At 41.6% G+C, this 19,060-nt stretch overlaps 1 pseudogene; it reads left to right on the plus strand.

Annotated features, from left to right (window-relative positions):
• Positions 1-19,060, plus strand: part of LOC122421276 — an 84,432-nt pseudogene that overhangs the window by 13,056 nt on the left and 52,316 nt on the right.

Raw genomic sequence — 19,060 nt, forward strand, 5'->3', positions numbered from 1 at the left:
GCCTCAGACTACAGACTGTCCTGCTTGCTCCTGCCACCCACTGGTTGCCTCCTGTGTCTGTCCATCACCTTATAGGAATTCCAACACTGCAATCACATACTTAAGAGCTTAGCCAACTACCAGACACATAGATGACAGCAGTCGTCAGGTACCAGTGTTTTATGATTCCACTAAGGTGAGGGAGGTTTGTTAAAGCAGCAACAGAGAACTGATACATACAGCCTTCTCCTCAAGGATAACCACTGTGCTGACTTCGAGGGCCACAGATTATTTTCCCGAGCCTTTCCTCTGTATGAATGAAACAATACATCAACCTCCAGGTTCCCTCTTTTACCATCATCTCTGTGCGTGGACCCACTAATGAAAGTTTAATGAGAGAGACACACTTCGGCTTCCTGGTGCTCTTTCCCTTGAAGGTGGTGCAGGGGACACTGGTTATACTGGCCTGTCCAGTATCCGCCCTTCTTTCTGGCTGCAGCACCCCACATTCTCCCTCTTCATCTGTGTGTTTTGGGTGTGGCTAAGTCCACCTGCTGGTTCTCTAGGGCTGAGCCCATAACCTAGGCCTCCCTAATGAGACTCTTCCATCTCCCTGACCACCACGACTCCAGAAATGAGCCTGTGACCCAGACCCGGCCAATAAAAGCTGGGGTGGGCTTCCCTTGAGCTGGTAGGGAAGGAGGAAACCACAAAACACAAAAGGTTGTGGCTTCCCAGCCAGTAGGATCCAAGGCCAGAGCTGCTGGGGGCCCGTTTGCAAGGAGAGCTCACCTGGAAACGACCTTACAGAAAGGAAGACAGAGCTGAGAGATGAAGAGGGAAAGAGAATCCTAACTACCTCCTCAGCCCTGGATCCACCTGTACCTGAAGGCAAACGTGACCTGCTCAATTAGATGAGCTTATAAATATCGTTTCTGCTTAAGCCAGTTTGAGTTGGGTTTTCTGTCATTTGTAGCCAAAAGCATCCCAGGAGGGGCCTAAACACATGGAGTTGGTTGTTGTTGTTTTTTTAAAAGCCCCAGTCAACATTTCCATTAGCTGCACTCAGTCACCATGTGGAAAATGCAGAGTAACAGGACAGAAGTTCTCCAAGTGTGCAGTCTGGACTGGGACCACCAGCATCACCTGGGACCTTGTGAAAAAGTGCAGATTCTCAGGTTCAGCTTTAGAAAATCACACACTTGGCACGGGTCCTGGCCAGAGCGTTCTGAGCAGCATTCCAGCGGCTGTGCCCTGAAGCCAGAGCACCACCACAGGAGAGCAGGTGGGGGAGTGAGCGCAGCGTCACGCTGCGTCTCTGCGCTCTGTCAGGCCCTCTGATTTCAGGTGAGTTACATAAGTCACCCTGCTTCACCGTTCCCATCTGGAAAATGGTGCTCTCCTCTGTGATAGCACCATTATGAAGCCCAATGAGTTTAGAAGTAAATTGTTCAGAACAGTGCCTGACACATAGTCCACACACTCACTGACATTAGATCCATGGTTCTTAGACTTTGTTGGACGTGAGAATGTCCTTGGAAAGCTTGATAAAACATTGGTTGCTGGGCCCTGCCCTCCCCTCCCCTTGAAATTTCTGATTCTCTGAAAGGGGAGCCTGAAACTTGGCATTTTTAAACAAGTTCCTGCATCAAAGTGATGCCGCTGGTCCAGGGGACCCTACTTTGAGAACTGCCTAGTTAGATGTTATCGTTACTGGTGTCCAACTCCCTTTCTAGTGGGTCTGCAGTCACCTCAGGTGCTCTGGACTCGCTCTTTCCGCTGACTCAGGCTTCTTTCTCATCCTCTCCCTCCCCTCTGGCATAGGTTTTGATAGTTGGACTCTGTGCTGGTAACTGGAGCTCTGAGCCCAGCTTTCCGCTGAGAGTAGCGCCAGCCTCCACCTGTTCAGGGGACCTGATTGATGGCTCCTTCACCCACAACTGCTCCTTTTTTGGCAGCCTTCAGGACCACCTCCAGCCTTCTTATATAAGCAGACACCTTTCCTCCTAATCTCTGGGAGGCTGCAGTTGCCACATAATTCCTGACCCTGGCTGTCCAAGCCCGACTCACTCACTCACCCCACCACAGACATTTGTTTGCTTTGCTAATACAAATGGCTTTAAATGTAGGCCCAACAAAGCACCCCTCCAACAAGCTCCACTATTACTTGGCCCGTCAGCTACAGCGGGAAGGTCAATGTGGCCAGAGCTGAGAGGGAGGGAGGGAGGATGGCAGGAGATCAGGTCAGGCATACAGGCAGAATATAGGTTGTATGAGGCTTTATATGTCATGAGAAGAACTTGGGCTCTATCCTAATAGTGGTAAAATTAAAAAACTCCTTTTAAAAAATTGTGCCACACAGTGTATCTATGTGTAGAGACACATACATATTAATACATGTGTATACAGTTGAAAAAAATTATACTCTGAACGCACATGTGGCCACCACATAGGTAAGAAATGGGGTATTTCCCTGGTGGTCCCGTGGTTAAGAATCCATCAGCCAATGCACGGGACATGGGTTCAATCCCCGGTCTGGGAAGATCCTACGTGCCACAGAGCAATTCGGCCCATGCGCCACAACTACTGAGCCCCGACTCTAGAGCCCATGAGCAGGAACTACTGAGCGTGCACACCCAGGAACCCCACGCTCCGCAACAAAAGAAGCCACTGCATTGAGAAGCTCAAGCACCACAACTAGAGAATCGCCCCCACTCACCACAACTTGAGACAGCCCTTGTGCAGCAACAAAGAACCAGCACAGCCAAAAATAAAAATAAATATTTTTGAAATAAATTTCTTTAAAAAACATAGTATTTGGAGACGTCAGTACTCCACTTTCAATAATAAATAGGACAATCAGGCAAAATGTCAATAAGAAAACAGAAGATTTGAACAACACTTATAAACTAACTAGACCTAACTAGACATCTATAGAAAAGCAGGATATACATTTGTCTCAGGTGCATATGGAGCATTCTCCAGAAAAAAACTGTATGCTGGACCATAAAACAAATCTTGATAAAGGTACAGAGATAATTTTCTGGTGACAACAGAATAAAGTTAGATAGCAATAGCAGAAAGAAATTTGGGAAAGTCACAAGTATGTGGAAATAAAACAATATTCTCATCAATAACTGAAAGAAAAAAATTAGAAGGTACTTTGAAATAAATGAAAATGAAGACATCATAAACCAAAATTCATGGGGTGCAGCAAAAGCAGTGCTTAGAAGAAAATATATACTTGTAAATACCTTTATTTAAAAAGATGACTGCAAATAATAAACTTCCACTTAAGACTTTGAAAAAGAAAAAACTACACTTACAGCAGTCAGAAGGAAGAAAATAAAGATTAGAGCAGAAATACATGAAATGGAGAATAGAAAAATAATGGTGAAAATCAGAAAACCAAAAGTTGGGTTTTTAAAGATCAATGTAGTAACAATATTAGTTAGATATACCAAGAACAAAAGCAAGTAGAGTGAAAGGATTAGAATCAGAAATGAAAGAGGGGACATTACAACCAACTTACAGAAATTTAAAAAAAAAAAAAAAAGAATACTATGAACAATTGTATGCCAATATATTATTTAGATGAAAAACAAATTCCTAGAAAGACACAAACTACTGAAACAAAATCAAGAAATAAGACATCTGAACAAACCCAAAGCAAGTTAAGATATTTAATTCATAATCTAAAAACTACTCATAAAGTAAAGCCTCAGATGGCTTCACCATTAAAAATTCTACCAAACATTTAAAGATGAATGAATGGCAGCTCTTCACAAATGTTTCCAATAAATAGGACGGAACACTTCCCAACTCATTCTGTGAGGCCAGTATCACCCTGCTACCTAAATTAGACAAAGAGACACAAGAAGAGAGACCTACAGGCCAGTATCTATTATGAATACTGATACAGATGCAAAAATCTTCAAATACTAGGCAAACCAAGTCCAGCAACGTATAAAGAGAACTACATACCAAGAGCAAGTGAGATTTCCCTCTTCCTTCTAGTCTGGCTGGGAAAGATGGCTCCACATGGGCTTCCCATTGTCACCTACAAATTGGCACTTGCCATCTGCCTCTACAAGGATTAAAACATGTGCTACTGATTTTCAACACCCCCAGAAAGGAGTGCAGGGTGGAGAGCAGAAATGAGGCACTCTGTTCAGAGGAAAACTGACAGAACAGGTCTTCAGATAGTTAGATATTTTCAGCGGCCAATCTTATGAGCCCAATTCTTGTTATCTGCCAATATCTAGAAAAGCACTACAGTCCTTCATGGTGACAACTGCTCCTCGTGACTAGCAGAAATGTTCACAAGACCAGCAGAAACTTTCTGCCAAAAAATAGGTGCTTGATTGCATGTACTCCCCGCCTTTACCAAGATCCACTTCTCCTTGGAGCAGGTTCTCAGAGCTGTCTAAAATGCTGTCTCCCAGGCTGTCATCCTCATTTTGCCCCAAATAAACATAATTCGCAACTCTCACACTGTGTAATTTTTTTTTAAGTTGACACATTATTGCTCTGCACAAGGATACACTTTGCTGCCTTGGGGCCAGTGTCTAGGGCAGGAGCAGAGGTGTGATCCTGACCCAGGAATGAGAGTAGGAGCTTTCCTGGGTCGACCTGGAAACTGCATCTTAATGTCTGGCCTATAACCGATTACAAATTTTCTGAAATAAAACTGGAACCAACTAAGATTCTAATGACTTTTCATTCCAGCCATGTGTAGGAAAAATCACAAACTCTCTGCTGTTTGCTACTATGTATTACATCCATCAGCTTAAAAGCAAACCCTGATTATTCTGAACAAAATTTATATTTGGGCACACAAAGAACAAGTGAGATTGATTCCAGGAAGGCAAGATTGGTTTTATATCCCTCAATCAATTAATGTAATACTCCCCATCAATAGAATGAAAAGCAAAAACCACATGATTATCTCAATAGAAACAAAGAAAATATATGGAAAAATCTCTTTCATGATAAAAACTCTCAGCAAGTTAGGAATAGAAGGGGACATCCTTAACATGATAAAGGCATCTATGAAACATTAAGCTAACATTATACTTAATGGGGAAAGACTGGATGCTTTCGCACTAAGAGCAAGAACAAAGCAAAGCTTCTGGTTCAAGACGGCGAAGTAGAAGGATGTGTGCTCATCTCCTCCCGCAAGAGCACCAAAATCACAACTAGCTGTTGAACAACCATCGACAGGAGGCCACTGGAACCCACCGAAAAAAGACACTCCATGTCCAAAGACAAAGAAGAAGCCACACACTGTGGAGACCTCGTGGGTTCACAGTGCAGTGACACCTGCAGACAGGACTGTGTCTGGGGTCTGGCTGACTGGTTTTCCACACGGTTGCCGTAAGATCATCCAGTGGGGAAAGAACAGTCTCATCAACAAATGGAGCTGCGACAACTGCATGGTCCATACAAAATAATAAAGTTCAGCCTTCACCTTAAACCATATTAAAAAATTAACTCAAAATGGATCAAAGTCCTAAATGTAAGGGCAAAAACTATGAAAACCCAGATATGATATGACACCAAAAACACAAATAATGAAGAAAAACTAAACTGGACATCATCAAAATTAAAAACCTTTGTGCATCAATGGACACTATCAAGAAAGTAAAGAAAGGGAAGACAACCCACAATGTGAGAAAATATTCACAAATTATATATCTAAAAAGCAACTTATATCTTGAATATATAAAGAACTTATACAACTCAGCAATAAAAAGGTAAATAAGCCCAGTTAAAAATGGGCAAAGCATCTGAACAGACATCTTTCCAAGGAAGACATACAGAAGACCAACAGGCATATGAAAAGATGCCCAACATCAGTCATCAGGGAAATGCAAATCGAAATCACAATAAAGTACTAATTCACACCCACTAGGGTAACTATAACTGAAAAGTCAGATAAGTGTTGGTGAAGATCTGGAGAAATCAGAGCCCTCATACACTGTCGGACAGAATGTAGAAAGGCGCCGCCACTTTCCAAAATAGTCTAGGAGTTCCTCAAATGATTAAATGTAGAGTTATCATATGACCTAATGATTCCACTCCTGGGAATATACCCAAGAGAAAAGAAAACTATCTACACAAACCGCAAACATGTACAACAACATTATTCATAGTAGCAAAAACTGGAAACCATCCAAACATCCACTAACTGATGGATGGATAAACTAAATGTGATATAGCCATACAAGGGAATATTAATGAAGAGGAATGAAGGGCTGACACATGCTGCAACATGAATGAACCTTGAAGACATATGCTAAGGTTAAAAGAAAAAAGCCACATACAACAGGCCAGGGACTTCCCCGGCAGTCCAGTGGTTAGGACTTCATTCTCCAATGCAATGGGTGTAGGTTTGATACCTGGTTAGGGAGCTGGGATCCCACGTGCCTTACAGCCAAAAACAAAAACATTAAAAAACAGAAGCACTGTTGCAATAAATTCAATAAAGACTTTTAAAATGGACCACAACAATCACCAAAAAAATCTTTAAAATGAAATGCTAAGACATGAAAGCAACCTAAATATTCATTGACAGAGGAATGGATAAAGAGGATGTGGTACATCTATACAATGCAATATTACTCAGCCATTAAAAAGAATTAAATAATGCCATTGGCAACAACATGGATGGACCCAGAGATTATTACACTAGGTGAAGTAAGTCAGACAAAGAAAGTGAAGTACTGTTTGATATCCCTTATATACAGAAACTAAAAGAAAATGATACAAATGAACTTATGTAGAAAACAGAAGGAACATATTGTGAAGGGTGGAAAAAGGGATAATCAGGAAATTTTGGATGGACACGTACACATGTATGTATGTATGTGTGTGTGTGTATGTATGTATTTCCCCTTCCCCAGCCCTCACCGCTGTGTTTAAAATGGATAACCAATGACGACCTACTGTACAGCACAAGGAACTCTGCCCAGGATCATGTAATAACCTAAACGGGAAAGAATTTGAAGAACAGACACATACACGTTATAACTGAACCACTCTGCTGCACACCTGGAATTAACACAAGACTGATAATCAACTATTCTCCAATATAAAATAAAACGTTAAAAGGGGAAAACAAAAGGCCACATATTGTAGGGTTCCATTTATATGAAATGTACATAATATCCAAATAGATATATTAAGAAAGTAAATTCTTGGTTGATTAGGACTGAGAAGGATGGGCTAGTAGGTGATAGCTAAAGGTATGGGGTTTCTTTCTGAGTTGATGAAAATGTTCAAAACTTGATTACTGTGACTGTTTCACACATCTACTAAAAAATACTGAATTGATCACTTTAACTGGTTGAATTTTACGGCCTATGAATTCTTTTTTCAGTTTTATTTATTTACTTAACAATATTGTGGTGGGTTTTGCCATACATTGACATGAATCCGCCATGGATGTACCTGTGTTCCCCATCCTGAACCCCCTCCCACCTCCCTCCCCATCCCATCCCTCAGGGTCACCCCAGTGCACCAGCCCTGAGCACCCTGTCTCATGCATCCAACCTGGACCGGCAATCCATTTCACATATGATAATATACATGTTTCAATTATGGCCTGTGAATTCTATCTCAATGAAGCTATTTTAAAAATGAAACAAGGTGAGATGAATTGGGAGACTGGGATTAACATATATACACTATTGATACTATGTATAAACTAGATAAGCAATGAGAACCTACTGGATAGTCCAGGGAACCCGACTCGGTGCTCTGTGGGGCCCTAGATGTGACGGACATCCAGAGAAGAGGGGCCGTATGTACACACACAGCTGACCCACCAGGCTGTACCGCAGAGGCTGAGACGACAGTGTCAAGCAGCTGTGCTCCGGTGAACATTAACACACACACACACAATGTGGTGTAACACACAACTGTCCGAATGCCTACCATAGAAAAGGTCACAGATAACACGTTTGAGGGAGGATGTGGGGGAAAGTGAACCCTGTACACTGTGGTAGGAATGTAAATCGGTGTAGCCACTGTGGAAAACAGTATGGAGATTCCCTCAAAGAACTAAAACTGGAGATAAAATACGATCCAGCAGTTCCATTCTCGGGTATATATCCAAGGAAAACAAAAACATTAACTCAGAAAGAAACATGCATCTCAGTGTTCATAGCGGCATCATTATTTACAGTAGCTAAGCTGTGAAAGCAATCTAATATCCATCACAGATGAATGGGTAAAGAAGATGTAGTGAGGGAGGGATAAAGACAGTGGAGTAAGGGGACAGGGAGCTCACCTCCCCCCACAAACACATCAAAATACATCTACATGTGGACAGTTCTCACAGGAAACTAACAGATCTCCCATACAACCAGTGCTGCAAGAAAGCTCTCCGTGCAGCCAGGTGGGATGGGTGGCGGAGGTGGGGGCAGCGTCAGCACAGGGCTGGTGCCCCGGGAGTGACCTGTGGGGGGAGGAGGGCCACACGGGCAGAGCGTCACCACGGGGAGCCCGTGCATGCTGGGAAGTCTCCTGGGACAGAGGGGGCTGGAGAAGCCTAGATTCTACTCACGAGGCGTGCACGCGTGCTGGCCTGCACACCAGTCAGGGCAGAGACCTGCGCCTGGCTGCACCTCCCAAGCCAAAGGGGCAAATGCTCCACCCACTACGCACCACCACCTGGAGCCGGATCTGGGGCAGACAGGTCCTGGAAGAGGTCTGCCAGGGACGCAGCTCAGGTCCCCGGAGGAAGCACAGCCACCTTGATGCCTGCAGCCACAGTGCCCTGGCTCTAAGCCCCGGCCAGATCCTCACCACAGCCCGGCCCCCACCACAGCCTAGCACTCGGTCTGGGGTGGACACAGCAGAGAAAGGTACATGAACTGGGGCGGCTTCTGAGCAGCACCAGAGACAGCGGAACACGTGATGTGCGGGTTCACACCGGGCTCCTTGCTGTAGCAGTCACCTCCTTTGGGGCAGGGCATGCACTCAAGGGCAACATAGCCTGATACAACCTAACCCTCAAGGCATCTATCCAACAACTGGGGAGCAGGTCCTGTCCCCCACAGGGCAGCGACAGCCACACAGCAAACACGAGGCGCTGCCCAGCACCCAGCACAGATTCTGAACACCAGACTGCCAATAACACCCCAGTCAAGGGAAGAACAGTCACCACACTCAGAGGAAAGATGTGGCTGGCATCCTTACCAAAACCAGCCCTTGCACCATAAAACTGGATTCACACGGTCTACACAGGGATGCTGCCACGTTAAAATACCCCTCGCGACCACAGGAGATAACTGTTTCTCCTAAACTTATAGAGACAGAAAAAGTAAAATGAAAAATCAGAGAAACTGCTCTTAAAAGAACAAGAGAAATCCTCTGAAAGAGTAATGAAAGAGACCTCACCAGTCTACTAGACCTCAATCTCAAAAAGGAGGCAATAAAAATGCTACAGGAATTAAGAAAGATTATCATAGAAGTGCAGGTCACTTTCACAAGGAAGTAAAAAGTATAAAGATGAACCAATCAAAATTAGACAATTCAAATGCCAACGTAAAAACCAATCTAGAAGCAATGAATAAGAGACTAAATGATACAAAACAAATACGTGATCTGGATGATAAAATAATGGAAATCACACAATCAGAACAGCAGACAAAGACAAATGAAAAAAATAAACAAGATCTATGGGATAATATAAAGTGTGCCAATCTACACATAATAGGGGTTCCAGAAAGACGAGAAAGACAAAAGGGGATAGAAAATGTTTCCTGGAAGAAATCATGTCTCTAACTTCCCAAACGTTCCTAAGAAAGGAAATAGATACTCAGGTGCAGGAAGCACAGAGGGTTCCAAAGTAGATGAACCCACACCAAGACACATAATTAAAATGGCAAAAGTTAAAGAGAGGACTCTAAAGGCAGCAAGAGAAAAACAGTCAGTTACAAGGCAAGCCCTTTAAGTCTGTCAGTTGATTTATTTGCAGAAATTTTGCAGGCTGGACGGGAGTGGTATGATATATTCAAAGTCCTGAAGGGAGAAACCGGCAACCTAGGATATTTTACCCAGCAACATTATTATTTAGAATAGAACGAGAGGTAAAGAATTTGTCAGACAAGTAAAAACCAAAAGAATTCAGCAACACTAAACCTACCCTAAAAGAAACAGTGAAAGTACTTCTCTAAATAGAAAAGAAATAAGAAAAAATTTTCTACAGGAAAGAAAAAATTACAATAGGAAAGGCAAATGTATAGAATTGACGATCACTTAAATAAGCCAGTATATAGATTTTAAAAAATAATTTTAAATTATAAAAATGATTATACCTACAATTAATAGCAAAAGTATAAGCATGAAGATGTTAAATAGAACCAAGTCACTAAATGTGGAAGAAGGGAGTATAAAAAGGATCACAAACCAAATCTCAAATTTAAGAGGATAGACATTATTTCCAGCATCTTTTCTGATCACAATAGTCTGAAGCCAGAAATTAACCACAGAAAGAAAAATGGGAAAGGGCTTTCCCGTTGGCCCAGTGGTAAAGAATCCACCTGCCAAGGAAGGAGACGCGGGTTCCACCCCGGATCCAGGAAGATCCCGCATGCTGAGGCTCAAGCACCACAGCCTGTCAGCCTGTGCCCTAGAGCTGGGAGCCAGAACTACCAAAGCCTGAGCACCCTGGAGCCTACGCTCTGCCACAGAGAAACCGCACCCGGCAACCAGAGCAGCCCCCGCTCGCTGCAGCTGGAGAAAAGCCCACGCAGCAACAAAAGCCCAGCACCGGCAGGAATACTGACACTTTTAAAATTTTTTTAAAGAAAAATGGGGGAAAAAAACAAACACATGGAGACTAAGTAATATGCTACTAAAAAACCAATGGGTCAATGATAAAATCAAGGAAATCAGAAAATACCTCGACACGACAAGGCAAACACCACTTCACTAAAGTCTGTGTGCTGTGCTCAGTCGCTCTGTGCAGTCGCTTGTATCCGACTCTCTGCGACCCCGCGGACTGTAGCCCGCCAGGCTCCTCTGTCCATGGGGATTCTCCAGGCAAGAATACTCGAGTGGGTTGCCATGCCCTCCTCCAGGGGATCTTCCCAGCCCAGGAATCGAACCCAGGTCTCCCGCATTGCAGGCGGATTCTTTACCATCTGAGTCACCAGGGAAGCCCAAGAATACTGGAGTGGGTGCCTATCCAGGGAATCAAACCAGGCTCTCCTGCATTGCAGGAGGAGTCTGTGGGATGCAGCAAAAGCAGCTCTAAAAAAGAAGTTCATAGCTACACAGGATTTCCTCAAGAAACAGAAAAATCTCAAATAAACAATCTAACCTGCCACCTGAAAGAACTAGAAGATGAAGAACAAAGCCCAAAATCAGCAGAAGGAAGGAAATAAAGATCAGAGAGGAAATAGATAAAGATTAAAAACAATAAAAAAGATCAATAAAACCAAGAGCTGGTTTTTGAAAAGAAAAACAATCAACAAACCTCTAGCTAGGTCATCAAGAAGAGGAGAGAAATAACCCAAATAAAATAAGAAAGAGGAGAAATAACAACAGATGCCATGGGGGAGGGGGGAATCCTAAGAGAATATTATGTACAATTCTCAGCCCAAAAAAAAAAAAAAATAATGCAACTGGGCAAGTTTCTATAAAACTTAGCCAGCCAAAACTGAGTAAAGCAGCAGCAAGTTACTTGAACAGACCAATCATTAGAAGTCAAATGGAATCTATTAAAAAAAAAAAAGATCCCAGCAAACAAAAGTCCAAGATCATATGTCTTTCCTGGGGGAATTCTACCAAACATACAAAGAAAAAGTTATACCTATCTTTCTCAAACTACTCCAAAAAATTGAAGAGAAGGGAACATTTCCAAATTCATTATATGAAGTCACCATCACCCTGATACCAAAACTGGACAAAGACACTACAAAAAAAGGAAATTACAGACCAGTATCTTTGATGAATATAGATGCAAATACCCTTAAAGTATTAATAAACCAAATCCAACAATACATAAAAAGGATCACATACCATGATCAAGTTGGATTCATTCCAGATTTGCAACATATGCAAATCAATGTGATAACAACACATCAACAAAAGAAAAGACAAAAAGCATAGGATCATCTCAAAGATGCAGAGAAAGCATTGACAAAATTCAGTACGCATTCATGGTGAAAATTCTCACCAAAGTGGGTACATATCTCAACAGGGTAAAAGCCATTTACAACAAACCCACAATCAAATGTAAGACTCAATGGTGAAGACCTAGAAGCCTTCCCATCAAATTCAGGAACAAGACAAGGATGCTCACTCACCACTTCTATTTAACATAGTAGCCACAGCAACAGAACAATTAAAAAAAAAAAAAAAAAAAGAGGTATCCAAATAGAAAGGGAAGGGGTACAACTGTCATTATTTGTAGACGACATGATGCTCTTTACCGAGCATCCACACAGAAACTATCAGAACTAATAAATGAATTCAGCGAGCCTGCAGCATACAAGATTAATATACAGAAATCTGTTGCATTTCTTTACACTAACAATGAAATATCAGAAAGGGAAAGTAAAAAAAAAAAAGTTAAATCACACAAAATAAATACCTAGGAATAAACTTAACCAAGCAGGCGAAAGACCTATATGCTGAAAACTATTAAATACTGATAAAGGAAACTGAAGATGATTCAAAGAAATATAAAGATATCCCATACTCTTGGACTGGAAGAATTAATATTGTTAAAATAGCCATGCTACCCAAAGCAACATACAGATTTATTGCAATCCCTTATCAAAATACCTAAAATATTTTTCACAGAAGCAGAACAAATAATCCCAAAATTTATACAGAAACACAAAAGACCCAGAGTTGCCAAAGCAATCCTTAGGAAAAAGAACAGAGCAGGAGGCATAACCTTTTCCAGATTTCAGACTGTACTACAAAACTATAGTGACCTATACACTGTAGTAATGGCACACAGATCAATGGAACAGAATAGACAGCCCAGAAATAAACCCACACACCTATATGGCCAACTAATTTTCAACAAAGGAGGTTAGAATATACAATGCAAAAAAGACAGTCTCTTCAACTACGTGTTGGGAAATCTAGACAGCTTCATGTAAATCAATGAAACTTGAGCACTCTCTCATACCATATACAAAAACAAACTCAAAATGATTTAAAGACCTAAACATAAGACATGACCCCATAAAATTCCTAGAAGAGAACATAGGCAAAACATTTATTCCTAGACATGGATTGTAGCAATATTTTCTTAGATCTAGTATGATATCACTTATAGGTGGAATCTAAAAGATAAAACAAACTAGTGAATATAACAAAAAAGAAACAGACTCACAGATATAAAGAATATAAAGGGGTTACCAGTTTTGTTCTATGTTCTTACCAAAAGAACGTATTGGTTACCAGTGGGGGCAGGGAAGGGGGAGGGCCAAGAAAGGGGTAAAAGATTAAGAGGTACAACTACTATGTATAAAATAAATAAGCTACAAGGATATATTATACAGTATGGAGATATAGCCAATAATTATAACTATAATTAGCTAACCTTTAAATATTATGAATCACTATTGTACACCTGGAACTTATGTAATATTGTAAACCCAATACCTCAATCAAAAAATTTTAAAACTGAGAAGGTACTAGAGGTACATAATAAAACTAATTTTAAAAACAGGGAAAAAAAAAGTACACAAACTTGAGATTTCTTTTTCTTATCTCTCAAGTCCGGATAAACATAAATACCCAGATGGTGACTTCTCGGTGCCAAATATTTCTGACTCAGAGGCTATGCCTACCTGGGGTGCGTCCTTATAGAGGGAACTTTGGGCATAGAGACAAACGTGCACATGGGGAGTGACGAGTGAAGATGAAGGCAGAGATGAGCTGATAGCACGTAACGAGCCAAGGAATGCCGAAGACTGCCTGCAGACCCCTGCAAGCCAGGGGCTCGTAGGAGAGGCACGGAACTCCATCACAGCCCTCAGCAGTCAACCCTGCCAACACCCTGACCTTGGACTCATGGCCTCCAGGACCAAGAAAAATAAACTACTGTTGTTTATGCCAGTCAGATTGTGGTCCTTCATCGTGGCGGTCCTATTGGTTAATATAATAATTACCTTCCCCCTTACATGGAAATCAACTTGCTATACCCCTCACAGAGGAACACAAATCCTCCAACTAGTCAAGCCACCTGTGTCCAACCACCACACACACACCCGTACACGTTACGGTGAGTTTTCCTACAGAAATCCCTTGACCTTTTCATGACAGATGACTGCAGTCTGGCCATTCCAGTTTAACAGAAGTGTTCTAAAACTCCTGTATCTCAAAGTGAAGGAGTCTGGGAGCTAATCCCTTTCTCCCAGAAGACCTCTGTCCCTTACACCGATCTCTGCAAACTTAGCAGTCAGGGGTGAATACCTGCTGTACACTGATGTCACTAAACTGTCGTTTTAGGCTTTTCTGGAAGACAGAAGGTCTGTCCCAAGAAGATTAGATATTTCTGCTCTCCAGAAATAGAAATAGCCATGATTAAAATTTTTTTCAATAAAGTAATACATGAAAGTAACAAAAAATTTAAGGTACTGAAAGGTGTCAAGTGAAAAGCAACATGTTCTTTAAAAAACTTCAACTCAGTCTGTTTCATTTGGAATAAAAATAATGTACAGAACATTGTGTATTTCTAAAAGTAATATAAAATGTTTACATGGTGCTCAGTATGTGCCAGGCATTTCTCTATGAGCTGTATACATTTTAATTCATTTGATCTTCATGACTCCACAAGGCAGATATTAACTATTATTATTCCTGTTTCACAGATGTGAGGAGACTGAATCCCAGAGAGGGGAATCATCGGTCCAAGGTTGTCCCACTAGAATTTTTTTCCTGGACTTGCTTTATACACATGTATCCACCCATCAGTGCATCTCAAAGTAAACTGCAAACATTTTGACTTATTTTCTGATTTAGAGTTATTAACATTTTTGCTTTCCCATAAATATTGTCCTTGCGCTATCAAGAGCATAACTGATGGAACATTTGTTAGAATGCTCAACTACTGTCCATGGCTTTGCTTCCGAGCTCAGCTTTCTTCCTTTCACCATGTGTCAATGGAAGGGTTTCCAGACAACAAATTCAAATTCCTTGTTCAAATGGTTTTAAAATATTTATGCTTAAATAGTATGAAATTGTAGTGGTCCAGTCACATCGTTGGAAACAACAGTCAGGCAAGGATGATGACATTGTGATTGCTGTTCCACACAGAGCAACTGTAAGACGCCCTCAGTTATAGGATAAATGCAATTTCCAGAGAGGCTGAAAACAGCAGCTCAGAATTGATGAAATCATGTAGATGCTACATGACTAAGCACTCAATTCTATGGCTGGCAATCATCAGAATCACGGTTTTCAGATGAGGAAATGTCTCTGAGGATCTCCTCTCTCTGACCCTTCCTCTCTGCTCTTGGTCTCTGCCTCAATCACTTTTCCAGTGTCCCTCACCCTCTCTCCCACCTCCCCGTTCCTCTCTCTCCCCACAGCTCTCCCATCTCTGTGGCTTTCCCTTTTTTGCCATCTGCAGTCAAGGCAGTTAAGGATTCAGACACCCTCAGCTGTCTTCTCTCCTCGAACTTTTAAAAAATGATGAATTTGTGCTCCAGCTTCCTGTCCCTACAGCTGGAAGAACAGTAAAGGGAGGAGCTGATTGAATTTCAGACTTCTCCCTTTAATTTGCAACATTTCTGTATCTCTCGAGATGATCAAAGTGTTACTCCATCTTCAACATGTGAATGTGCTGGAATGCACTCACAAACTTTCTAACATGGTATTTCTGTATTTCTGAAAGCAACTCTATCAGTTATTTTGAGTACTTGCCAAAACATTGCTGAGCTCAATTTGTTAGCATTTTACCTGGAAATTTTCCTTCCATTTATGAGTGCCACTGACCTAGATTTTATTCTATTTTGCTTTTCTAGATTTGTTATGAGAATTATGCTAATAATTAAAATGATTTGAGTAGTGTCTGTATTCTCTGGACCACTTTCTATAACCTAGGGATTCTTTCTTTGAATGCATAATGAATTGGTTAATAAATCTAATGTCTAATGCCTTTAGACCGAATCTAAAATCTAAGGTCTAAATGCCTTTCTCAGAGTCTAGATCTTTTTACTTCCTTTATAACTTATTCAGTTATTGGTCTATTCAGATTTTCTACTTTTTCACATGTCAGTTATTATCATTAATACTTCCAAAGAGAAACTCCATTTTCATTTAAATTTTATTATTTTGGCCTAAAATATCCTTTGCCTGGCTCATGCCTCTCGGGATCTAGCCCTCATCCTGATTGGACATCAAGGGTAAGGTGTGAGTGAGTCTTCCGCCCTGAGCAACAATGCTGGGAACTTCGAGAGAGCATCCCCATTGGAAAGCAGTTGGCTGTGTTTCAGCCTGTGTCCACTTGTGTTTATCCACCGTGAACCTGAGAAGCAGCAATACCTGTGCAGGGGGCGGAGGAGAGCTGCCCACCCACAGCAGATGGAAGAAAGGACCACACCATCGCTGAGCAGGATTTTCCATGTTACATACAAATGGCGCCACCTGGAGCTCAATGTTGGTAGTGACCCTGGGGCTGGGCGACATAGAGATCGCTCACTGTCCCAAACGTTCCAGTACTGGGTCTCCACAGGTACCCTCCCGGTCCAATCACCCACTCACAGTCCCACCATCCCCACACCTGCTGAGCCAAAGGATGACAGCCAGATCACCAACGTGTGGTGGTTTTGCTTTGCATTTCCCTGATAATTTGTGACACAGGACATCTTTTCACACGCCTGCAGGCCATCTGTATGTCTTCTTTGGTGAAGTGTCTGGTTAGGCCTTCTGTTCATTCTGATGGGGTTCTTTTTTAAATTAAGCTGTGGGAGTTGTTTCCGTATTTTGGATGTTAACTCCTTATCCAGTACATTATTTGTAAATATTTTCTCCCAATCCAAAGATGTCTTTTCCTTTTGTTTAGTTTCCTTTGCTATGCAAAAGCTTTGAAGTTTAATTAGGTCCCATTTGTTTATTTTTGGTTTTGTTTCCATTTCTCTAGGAGACAGATCCAAAAATATATCACTGTGATTTATGCCAGAGAGTGTTCTGCCTATGTGGCCACGTTCCCCAATCCTAACTGAGCGAACACCCTGGCCCCACTGACCTCACGCCATGACTTGACTGAATCTAGGGCAGCCAAGTCCTGAGAAGAGACTTGGTCTAGAGATGTAGAGGCAACCTGAGGGCCTGGGGGCAGTCCAGGTGGGGCAGCAGTGGCCGCTGCTGGTACTCCAACAACACCACAGATGCAGCCCAAGCCTCCGGCCCAGCACAGCCACTGGGACCCCAGCGACCACCACGCCACGAGCCCCACTCCCCGCTGGGCAAACGTCTGGGCTCTACCCACTCCACACCAGAACCCTGCATTAGACCTGGGACAACCACAACCGTTACCTACTGGCAAAAGTTAAAGATCAAGAGGATTCCCACGGCAGCATGAGAAACACAGAGTCACATACAAGAGAATCCCCACAGGGCTATCGGCTTTCTCTGCAGGAGCTCTGCAGGCCAGAAAGAAGAGACATGGTAGTCTGAAAGAGAAGAACCTACAACCTAGGATACGCCAGCCAGCAAGATTGTCACTTAGAACGGAAAGAGACGGAAAGAATTTTCAAGACAAGCAAAAACTAAAAGAATCCAGCAATACTAAACCCATTCTAAAAAAAAAAAATGCTGAAGGGTCTTCTCTAAATGGAGAGAAATAAGCATCAACAGGAAAAAAAATTCCAACAAGAAAGGCAAATATATAGTAAGGATTGAAGATCACTTATGCCAGTGTGTAGACTGAAAAAACAAAAAATTGCAAAAGCAACTGTGACTACAATAAACAGCAAAAGGATAAGCATGAAGATATAAAATATGACATAAAAACAAAATGTGAGGGAGAGGAGAAAAAATGTAGACCTTTTAGAATGTGTTTGAAATTTAATAATTATCTGTTTAAAGTAGGTAGGTATAACTATGAGGTTTCCCTGGTGGCTCAGACAGTAAAGAATCCACCTGCCAATGCAGGAGACCAGGATCTTCCTTGGGTTGGGAAGATCCCCTGGAGAAAGACATGGCCACTTGCTCCAGTATTCTCGCCTGGAGAATCCCGTGGACAGAGAAGCCTGGCAGGCTACAGTTCATGGGGTTGCAAAGAGTCAGAGATACGACTAGGTGACTAACACACAGAGGTATAATTATGGGTCAACATATATGAAACTCCATGGTAACTACGAATCAAAAACCTACAACAGATAAGACAAAAAACAAAAAGAAAGGGATCCAAGCATACTACAGAAGAAAATCATCAAACCACAATGGGAAAAACAGAAAGAAGAAATGAACAAAGAAAAATTACAGAAACAATTGGCAATCAAGGAATGAAATGGAAATAAGTAAATACTGATCAATAATTTAAATGTTAATAGGCTACCTGCTCCTATAAAAAAGAAACAGGAAAAAAAAAAAAAAAGAAACAGGATAGCTGATTGGATATAAAACAAAGACTCTCAACAGGCTGACTACAAGAGACCACTTTAGGGCAGAAGACACACACAGACTGAAAGTGACAGAAAGGGAAGAGATATTCCATGCAAATGGAAATGACAAGAAAACAAGGGTGGCCATACTCAGACAAAACAGGCCTTAAGACAAAGGCTCTACTATTAATGACATAGGGATCAATACAGTAAGAGATCAATTCAAGCAACAAATTTAATAGGATATGAATTCTATTAAGCATTTTTTTCTGACCACAACAGTATGAAGCTAGAAATCAACTATAAGAAATTAAAACAGGAAAAGAACATGGAGACTAAATACCATGCTGCTTAAAAACAACAACAAAAAAAACTAAACCCAATGGATTAACAAGGAAATCAGAAAATACATCGAGACAAATGAAAATGAAAACACAATTTTTCAAGATCTACGGGATGCAGCAAAAGCAACCCTAAGAGGGAAGTCCAGAGTGATA

Source organism: Cervus canadensis, chromosome 18 (assembly GCF_019320065.1).
Source record: "Cervus canadensis isolate Bull #8, Minnesota chromosome 18, ASM1932006v1, whole genome shotgun sequence".
In the NCBI taxonomy this organism is placed as follows: Eukaryota; Metazoa; Chordata; class Mammalia; order Artiodactyla; family Cervidae; genus Cervus; species Cervus canadensis.